This window comes from Tamandua tetradactyla, chromosome 13, assembly GCF_023851605.1.
Source record: "Tamandua tetradactyla isolate mTamTet1 chromosome 13, mTamTet1.pri, whole genome shotgun sequence".
In the NCBI taxonomy this organism is placed as follows: Eukaryota; Metazoa; Chordata; class Mammalia; order Pilosa; family Myrmecophagidae; genus Tamandua; species Tamandua tetradactyla.
Window position 1 is genome coordinate 46,253,471 of NC_135339.1, and position 9,808 is coordinate 46,263,278.

The 9,808-nt window shown below is 37.9% G+C and overlaps 1 pseudogene; it reads right to left on the bottom strand.

The window, feature by feature from the left end:
* Positions 1-995: 995 nt before the first annotated feature.
* On the bottom strand, positions 996-9,334 carry LOC143653385 (small ribosomal subunit protein eS4, Y-like; annotated as a pseudogene).
* Positions 9,335-9,808: the final 474 nt, after the last annotated feature.

Genomic DNA, 9,808 nt, shown 5'->3' on the forward strand with positions numbered 1-9,808 from the left:
GGCTTCCAGAAAGACCATAAGTGAAGGCTTCTTTGTGGTACCCAATATCCTACCCTGCTGCAGCAGTAATTTTATGTCATGGTAGCTAAAAGAGAGAGTTTTGTTTGCATGCTGTAGGATCACTGCAAACCTACCTCACTGTGTTGAAATGGGGCAAATGTCATAGAACGCATTGGGTGATATATGTATGATCCTGGGTTCTTGTCTCCCCAGAGTGCTGCCCCCCCTTATTGCATTTGTCTGGGCTTCGTAGGACTTCACAGTTTGCTGACTTGATGATGGCTGGTTGGCATAGTTTGTATAAATATAATGTGTTGGTCTTTCTCCTTGTTCACTTGGGAATTTTACTGTTTACAAACTTCTTTTCATGTTGAAAGAAAAATAATCAAAGCTATTCTGCACTGGGCATAAAGATCTGAAACATATGCTTTGAGGCCCTCTTGAAGTGAGGGTCTTGAACTATCCTTTCTCTTGTGTGCCCCTTCCCCTATTTCTTATTTTCAACTAGATCTTCTGTCCTAGAAACTTACCCCATTGTCTCTCTCATGCTAAACTTCCCCAACCCAGCATACACATTGAATTTAGGCAGTATCTCCACAAAATTTCAATTATTTGTGAAAAAAAAAACCCTGAGAATCTAGGAACACTCCATCCCATATTCCTAACCTTCTGAGTTATGGCCATTCCTTGAGGTGATTCATGTGTATTTGGACTGACCAAACCTACTTGATCATCAATCCTAGGAGAGAGAAACAAGGTGGGGAGGGGTTTCATGCAGAAAGTGGGAATGAGAGATCGAGAAAGGGAAAACAAATGTAAATCCAAGTCACTCGGGATCTCTTATGCAGGTACAAAAAACCTTATATCAAAGTGACCACAAGTTGAAACAGGAGGGAGATGGAAGAATGTAATTCCATGTTTACTTTGAGAAATTTGTGTAATTTCTTGAATTTATGAGGTGGAAGGGAGGGTAGGAAAATGTGTAACTGTCTTTATCTAATCCATTCCCTTCATTCTTGAACCACAAGAGACTGAGCCCCCTTGGGCTTTGGCGGTCCTATCACTGGGGTATATTTATTTCATGGTTGATTTTGAACTGGTTATTTCCTTTCCCTTCTGCTATTTTTTTTTTTAAGGAAATCAGAACTCCTTTATTTGAGCAAAGAAACACTAGGTTAGCCACTAGCTGTCAGCCTCTTATCTCTCTCCTCAACAATTTTAAGTTAAATGTCCTTTCCTCTGGGCGGGGAAATCAAAGGTTTATTACTTTTGCCAATGACTAAAATGTTGGAGGGTCTGGTGGCAGAGCTCCATCAGCGTCCTTCACGTGCACTGCTTCAGAAGCACCAGGATGTCCCCCTCTGTTGGTGACCACGCCAGCACTGCCGAGGTTGGCTGCCCCAATCACCACGCACACATCGCCTGTGTCAGGTTTGATAAAGTCCGTTATCTTTCCAGAGCCTAAATCAGTCTGTACTGTGTCATTCACCTTGATGAGAGATCTGGGAAGCAGAAGGTAGGCGTATCATGAGTCACCAGGTATGGAATTCACTTTGAACCTACAGATACCTTCCTCACTTTGCACAACTTGTACTTTGCTTCTTCGGCTGTGATACGGTGAATGGATAAACGGCCCCTGGTGTCATAAACCAGGTGGAAATGCTCACCTGTCTTCTCCATGCTGCTGACATTCATGAATCTCGCAGGACACGTGACGTAAGTTTGAAGCTTGCTGTCAATTCCGATGAAGTACTGCATCAGATATTGCTCACATACTGCATCAGATATTGCTCACATATTTTCTCTACCCATCTCCAGTCAATGCAGACTTGAGTCCGTCTCTGGGGACTATTATGAGAGGGAGACACGCCCTCAGCTTGTGGGGACATGTCGATGGCCGAGGTGCAAAAACACCCGTTAGTTTGCCGAGCACTCAGCACTAAGGTGCTGCAACGCTCTCCAAATGCATCTTAGGGCCGGGAGCTCCTGCCAGACCTAGCACGACCAGCGGTCCCCGCAGATCGCACAAATCCTTGAAAACCTCTTGGACTCCTCAGCGTACTCAGCAACTCTCCTCATAAACGTGAAGCCCCTTAAAGTCTCTGAAATAAACTAATCTGGGTGCAGGCCGGTACCCGGAGGCCGGGTGGAGAACAGGGTCACGTCTCAAGGGCTAACGCAAGTAAGGAGGAAAAAGCAGCGCCTTTCAGAGCCAATCCGCGCTCTTACCTGACCGCGGCTCTAGATCGCGCTTCTTGGAGTTCACAAGAGCATTTTCTCCACCCTGGCATGAATGCCTGAAAACCCAGGGAGCAGGAAGTGCCGCTGCTCTGGAGAACGAGGGCAAATAGGCCCCTTCTCTATCGTTTTTGTAACATATGCTGACACTTTCCTCTATCCCTCTTTTCCCTGGAATAATACAATAAATAAAGACTTAACGGGGAAAAAAAAAACTCTGGTCGTGTTAAGAATAATCAGTAAAATTAGAATTGATGGATATTTCCTTAAAACAGTGAATATATACACCTCAGCCACAGCCTAAGGAAACATTTGAAAAAAATAATACCAGAATATCTCCTATCTCCACTACTGTGTAAGACCTTATTGAACATCTTAGCCAATATAACTAGACAAAAAAAAAAAGCAATTAGAATCTTAAGTATCAGAAAGGAACAGCTAGATTATCTCTATTTGCAGATTATAGCATATTTTAAAAGCACAAAATAATCACTGGAAAACTACTACAAAATATAAAAATATTAGTAATGTAACAGGATATAAATTGAACATATAGGAATCCATAGCTTCACATATGCAAACAATAGCCTATTAGAAAAAATAACAGAAGAGAAGAAGAGGAACACTAAGGAAAAAGGCGGCATAAACTTAACAAGAAATGTGCAAAATTCATATGAGAAAAACTAGAAAACGCTACTGAAAGACACAAATGTATATTAAATGAATAAAAATTCCTACCATGTTCTTGAACAGAAGGGCTCAACATCATGAGGAATTTGATTCTCCACGAGTTGACTTATAAAATTAATGAATGCCAACAAAACGCTGTCAACTTTCTACAGGATCCTAAATAACTTGATTATAGAGTTCATGTAGAAGAAAAATAAAGTAAGAATATTCTGAAAAAGAAGAGTAAAATGGAGAGCTAACTTTGCCAGACATTAAAACATATTTTAAAAGTAGCTATAATTAAAACTGTGGGAAGGGCCGAGTTCTCACCTGCCACGGCTGAGTTCTCACCTGCCATGGCTGAGACCCAGGTTTGATTCCAGTGCCTGCCCATGCAAAAAAAAAAAAAAAAAAAAGTTCCTGTGGTACTATAAATAAGTAGACCACTGCAATAGACTAGAAAAAACAGAGCCAAGTTCATAAAGCAATTTAGTATTTGGTAAAGACAGAATCTCAAGTCAGTGAAAAATCTATGAAACTACTTAAATTATTATTAGGACACCTAGCAACTAATTTAGAAATATGCAGAACTAAATTCATTCCTGACCCTGTACACCAAGATAAGATCTAAATGGATTAGATTTCTAAATATGAATAATGAAACTATATAAGTACCAGAAGATTTTTCTTTACATACATTCAAAATCCAGGCACATTAAATAAAAATTAATATATGGCCAGGAAAAAATTAAATTTTGCATAGAGAAAATGGTATAAGTAAAAGGGCTAATATACAAAACATTTTAAAAGCTTCTAAAAAATAAGAGAAATAAAGACACAACTTACTGGGAAAAATACATAAACAATGAAACAAGCCGAAAATGTAAGTGAAACATATAATCTCATTCATAATAAGAAAAATCCAAAATAATGACAGCATTGAGATACCATCAATTATCTATTATACTGTTGGAATTCAAAAGCCTGGCAGTATATACTGCTAGCACAGATCTAGGAAGGCAGGCATTTTCATTCAATGCTGAAACAAATGCTAAATGGTACAAACCCTATGGAGAGAAATTTGACAATAAGCAATTTCATATGCATTTATCTTTTACTCAGCAATCCTATGTCTAGGAATCTAACCCAAGATACACTGGTAAAATATAGATCATTTGCCATCGCAAAAAACTGGAAATAACCCAAATGTTTAACAATACAGAACTGGTTAATAAACTATGCTATATGCACAAACTACGGTACTAGGAAGCTATAAAAAGGAATAAGAAGACCATCCATATACCTAGATGTATATATTTTAAGTGAAATAAGGAAGGTACAAAGGAGTATGTTTAATACGTTGCCTTATGAATAATAAAGGAAAAAAGTACATATACACCTATTACTTATCTTTTAAAAAAAAATCAATGGCAGACTAAATCAACATCTAATTAAAAAATATTTCCTATAAAGGGGTGGAGGAAGGAGGGTGGAGGGACAGGATAGAAACCATAATTCTCTAAATGTATTGTCTTGATTTTTTTACTTTACAACCATATATATTTTAGCATGATTAAGTCAAAGGGGAAAAATGTAATACCTAAAAATTGAAAGTTAGTTGAAACAAATGAACCTAAATTAACATCACATAGACCAGAATTATTTCAAGTGATTCGAAAATACTTTATATTTACTGTACATAACTAGGGAGATAAAACCTATGGACAAAAACAGCTACAAAATTTTTACAGTGCATTCTGTAGTCTTAACTGAATTAGTAATATTTATATTATTATTTCTAAAATCATAATGTATTTATTATGTAACCTACATATCATAAAATAAGCAAATAAGTTAATATGAGGAACCATAGTTTTCAGTGTGAAAGAAAAAAGATACAAGTATAAAACTCAAAGAAACTAAGAAAAATTGGTAATTTTAGTTGAATTTGAAATGTCAATATGAACTTATTTTTTTTCTTCCTAAAAATGAATACATGTTTCCCAGGTCTATCCACTGAAGGGATCATTGAGCAATGATAACACAATAGTATTATTTCCTCTAGTGCCCAAATCGTGGTGGCTAAATACTATTTCAAGTAAGAAAACAAAGCATCATTGAAGATATGGCTGACCACAGCAATGGTACAGGAAATGTGCAAAATGAGCTTGGAAACACAATATTATACGATCAACAGCAAAGTTTCCAAGACTATAAGAAGTCATGTGAAAAAGACATGGGAAAAACTAAGGTTCTCACTAATCTAACAGGGGCCAATTTGAGCACCAAAAATTATTCAAATGAATTGAAACATAAATATGTAAGAAACCATGAATTTATGAAATGCTCAAAGAGAAAAAAAATCCCTAATCACCTTTGGATATTACTGGGGTATCAATCCACATTATTTAGAAAATTAACGAATAAAGAAGAAGAAAGGAAAGAATCAATTATTTATCCTGCTTTTTCTGTACAAATTATATTTAAGGTTGATCCACTAGTCCATGAGGGAAAGCTCTTCTTTATAGAAGGATTCCAACTAAAAAATGGAGAAGGAAGGATAGAATAGAAAATTACTATTTTTAACCTCTAGAGAAATAATAGATCTAATTAACAATCATCTATGGCTGATCAAACCAAAGATAAATGTTGACAGGGAACTTTAAACTGGTTGGATTCAGGATATTCCTGAATATCATGTCAATACTAACAGAAACGGGACAACCAGATATTATCTGTCTTCTGTTTTGCACAACAGAAAGTTAAATAGCAACTATCAACAAGCTTGTCTTGCCAGAAGAAAAAAAAAATTAACCTGCATCTAATCAAACTGTTAGATCCAGCTAATGTGTACAGAAAACAGCAAGGAAAGATGAAGAAGTTAAAATTCACCATGAGGAAGCCGTCAGTCAGAACGGTTTCTTTAACCAATAAATGGAATGAAAAGGAGTGCTGTGAGGAGAAATACTACTCATTAAGAGTCTAATAAGTAACAAATAAACCAAATGCTATGTATAGAACTTGTTTGGAACCCGATTAGACAAGCCCACCAAGAGGAGACATTTTTAAGATAGAGTAATTTAATTATGGGCTGGGTATTAGATGAGGTTAAGGGATAATTGTTCATTGTTAACCACACTGTGGTTGTCACAGAAAAATGTCTTTATCTATTAGAGAAATATATTTAAATATTTACGGGTGAAATATTCCAGCTTACCCCATTCTGAAAATGGTGGGGAGATACAGGAAATAAGATTGGCTGAATGCTGATATTTTTTTTAATCTGGGTGATCAAGCATATGTGATAACTTATATATTCTCTCTACTTGTATATATGTTTCAAATTGTCCATAATATAAGGTTTAAAAAAATCTCAAAAGAAAATTCAATGACTGAGTCTAAGCTGAGACTCAGTAAGGACTCAGTAGAATTCTCAGATGTTCCTACCACAATAGAGGCACAGGAAGGATAATTACCAATGAGAGGAGATCGTTAGACTCTTCTAGGTGGACCTAATAGTCCCTAACTCGAAGGGAACATAGTATTTTCCACAGCACCCCACAAATTTTATGCTAAAAAATGGACATTGAGAGGCTATTTGGGTAAATCCAGAGAAAATTAAATGTCCTCCAAAGATCGGAATATTTCTCTTCCATAGAGTCTTGAAAGCATTCTCTATTCATAAATGCATTTCTTGAAATAAAAAACATTCATGTACTTAAATGTAAGTAAACATCTCAAGATCACAGCCATAATTCAGTCTTAAGTTGACCAAATTCCAAAGCCCAGGTTCTTTTCTCCTCATACTACTTTCCATTTATGCCTCATGTCTAAGCTACCACTCAGCTTCTGTGAGACCTTTTGCATTTGTGTACCATTGAGTGTAAGTCAAAAAGATAAAAGAATGACAGTGGATCAACACAACACCATCCATAGTTCTGGAAAGATACTCAGAAATCTCCCCTCCATGGTCACATCAACTTTTATTTATAAAAAGCATATACTTGTTTATTGGAATTTCACTTAAGGATGCCTTCCTCTGCTATACCATCCCAGTCTGTTGGCCACTTAGGGGATGTGACAGATTCCTGTTGGACATTGTTCTTGACTTGGAACTGCAGAGATATTAAGTTCTTGTGCCCATTTAGCTTATCCTGATCTTGAGTTAAAAAATTAATTTATTTTGTTGAATAGAAAAGCACACTAGAACAGGAAATATGGTCAAGGTAATGTTTCCAAGCACCTGGGTCCAGGCAGACCGTATAGATCTACCACCTGTTCTCGGCTGGCTAGTGCTGAACTAATACCCTAAGCTTCTGGATTGCCCATCCTTCTAAAACACTCATAAAAGACATCAACAGGGTCTGCATCTTTGATAACTTTCTACCTTAGTTGGTATAAAAAAGCAAACTTGGGCGGGTAGTGGTGGCTCAGTGGCAGAGTTCTCGCCTGCCATGCCAGAGACCCGGGTTTGATTCCTGGAACCTGCCCATGTCAAAAAGAAGCAAATGAAAAATGCATTTTGGAAACATGAGGTGGGTAGAGGCTGTGCTGGTTTAAAAGGATGTATGTCCCCTAGAAAAGCCATGTTTTAATCTAAATTCCATTTCATAAAGACAGAATAATCCCTATTCAATACTGGATGTTTGAAACGGTAATCAGATCATCTCTCTGGAGGTGTGATTTAATCAAGAGTGGTTGTTAAACTGGATTAGGTGATGACATGTCTCCACCCATTTGGGTGGGTCTTGATAAGTTTCTGGAGTCCTATGAAAGAGGAAACATTTTGGAGAATGGAAGGGATTCAGAGAGAGCAGAGAATGCTGCAGCACCACAAAGCAGAGAGTCCATGAGCCAGCGACCTTTGGAGATGAAGAAGGAAAACGCCTCCTGGGGAGCTTCATGAAACAGGAAACCAGGAGAGAAAGCTAACAGTTGATGTCGTGCTCGCCATGTGCCCTTCCAGCTGAGAGAGAAGCCCTGTGTTCGCCATGTGCCTTCTCACTTGAGAGAGAAACTCTGAACCTCATCGGCCCTCTTGAACCAAAGTATCTTTCCCTGGATGGATGCCTTTGATTGGACATTTCTATAGACTTGCTTTAATTGGGACATTTTCTTGGCCTTAGAACTGTAAACTAGCAATTTATTAAATTATCTTTTTAAAAGCCATTCTGATTCTGGTATATTGCATTCCGGCAGCTAGCAAACTAGAACAGAGGCAAAGAAGTCTCTTCTTAATAAACACAATTCCAAGAGACAAGGTTACATACAGTCCACGAAGTCAGAAGAGAAGTATCATATGTACTTTTATCTATAGAGAGCTGGTTTCCTTCTGGGAACCGATATCAGTTTCTTTGGTTATAAGGGACATGTTTTATTATTAGAGCAAAGGGCAAATACGCGCAAGCACATTTATGCTATAGGCGAATCATCTCAAGATGAACAAATGCAAATACAAGTATAAAACCAAATTGCTATTTATGAAGGCAAAGTTCAGCGCCACGTCTCTAACCACTTTTCCCCAATACTCTAACTCCAGCCTTGATTACCACTTGATATTCCCTTTACCTGCAGTAGTCTACCTGTCCTGTATGCATGTAAACACACACACACCTTTACCTTTCTTCTTGCTAATCCTTTAGGTCTTGGCTTAGATGTTACTTCTTCCAGTAAACACACTGCTGCACAACCCCAAGACTATATTAGGAGTCATTTCTTTCCCCCTAATTACTCTAGCAATATGGGATATTCTGTACTATAATTGCCTATTCATCTGTCTGCTTCTTCCATTACATTCTAAGTACCTAAAAGGAAAGAACTAGTTGTGCCATCAATAACGTATCCTTTATGGCTTTCCACAAGGTATATAGGTGCTCAACAGAAATTTACTGTGTAAATGCATACATTTTTATGTACCACATTTTGCTTTTTGGTGTGTTCTTTTAGTTTTTTCTTTAATTAGAGAAATTGTAGAGAAAAAAACATACATTTTTTTCATATAGAAAGCAAGTCATTTTCATCTTCATGGCTCCAAGACAATGCATTTTCTAGTTAAATTTAACTAGAAATTTAAAATTATTTAAAAGTACAGTTAAGTTGCACAAGCAGATATTTTTACTTGCCTCTAGTGGCACTCATTAGCGCTGGTCACAAATGTACTGGTTCTGTCACTCGCCCAGTCACATGTGAGAAGTGAGGTGTGTAACTCAAGTGCTGGTGCACAATTCCCCATGTGCACTTCCCCCAGTCATGGAAGCATGTTCTGAATGGGACCTCTGTCAGCCTGAGTCCTTGAAGAACCAGATGTGACGCAGATCTTCCACCTGATCCTGAGGGGCATGTTGTGAGATCAAGAAACAAATATCCAGTATTGCGTAGAACCAATCCATCGTAACCAACACACTTACGTAACAGCTACATCTGCCATCGCCTTTTTCCTTGCCATCAGAACTTGCTTCCCTCTCTAGTGGCAGTAAATGCCAAATGTTCTCTTTCCCAGTCTCCCTTGCAGCTAGGGGTGGACACGTGATACACTTCTGGATAAGGAAATGGAAGAGAAATTCTATGGTGTCCCTACTGAATATTTTCCATCTTTTAATTTTTTTTTTTTTTTTTTTTTTTTGCATGGGCAGGCACTGGGAATCAAACCCAGGTCTCCAGGATGGCAGGCGAGAACTCTGCCACTGAGCCACCGTGACCCGCCCATTTTCCATCCTTTAAAAAGAATTTCTGAGAGCCTTCCTCTTCCTTCCTGATGCTGCATGTAATTTCATGAAGACATGAAGTAGCCATCTTTTGACTGAGGGCAATATCTAAGAACTACGGTCAAAAATATGTTAGGAGGGTGCACGGGTGGTTCAGCTGTAGAATGCCCATCTGCCATGTGGGAGACTCGGGTTCG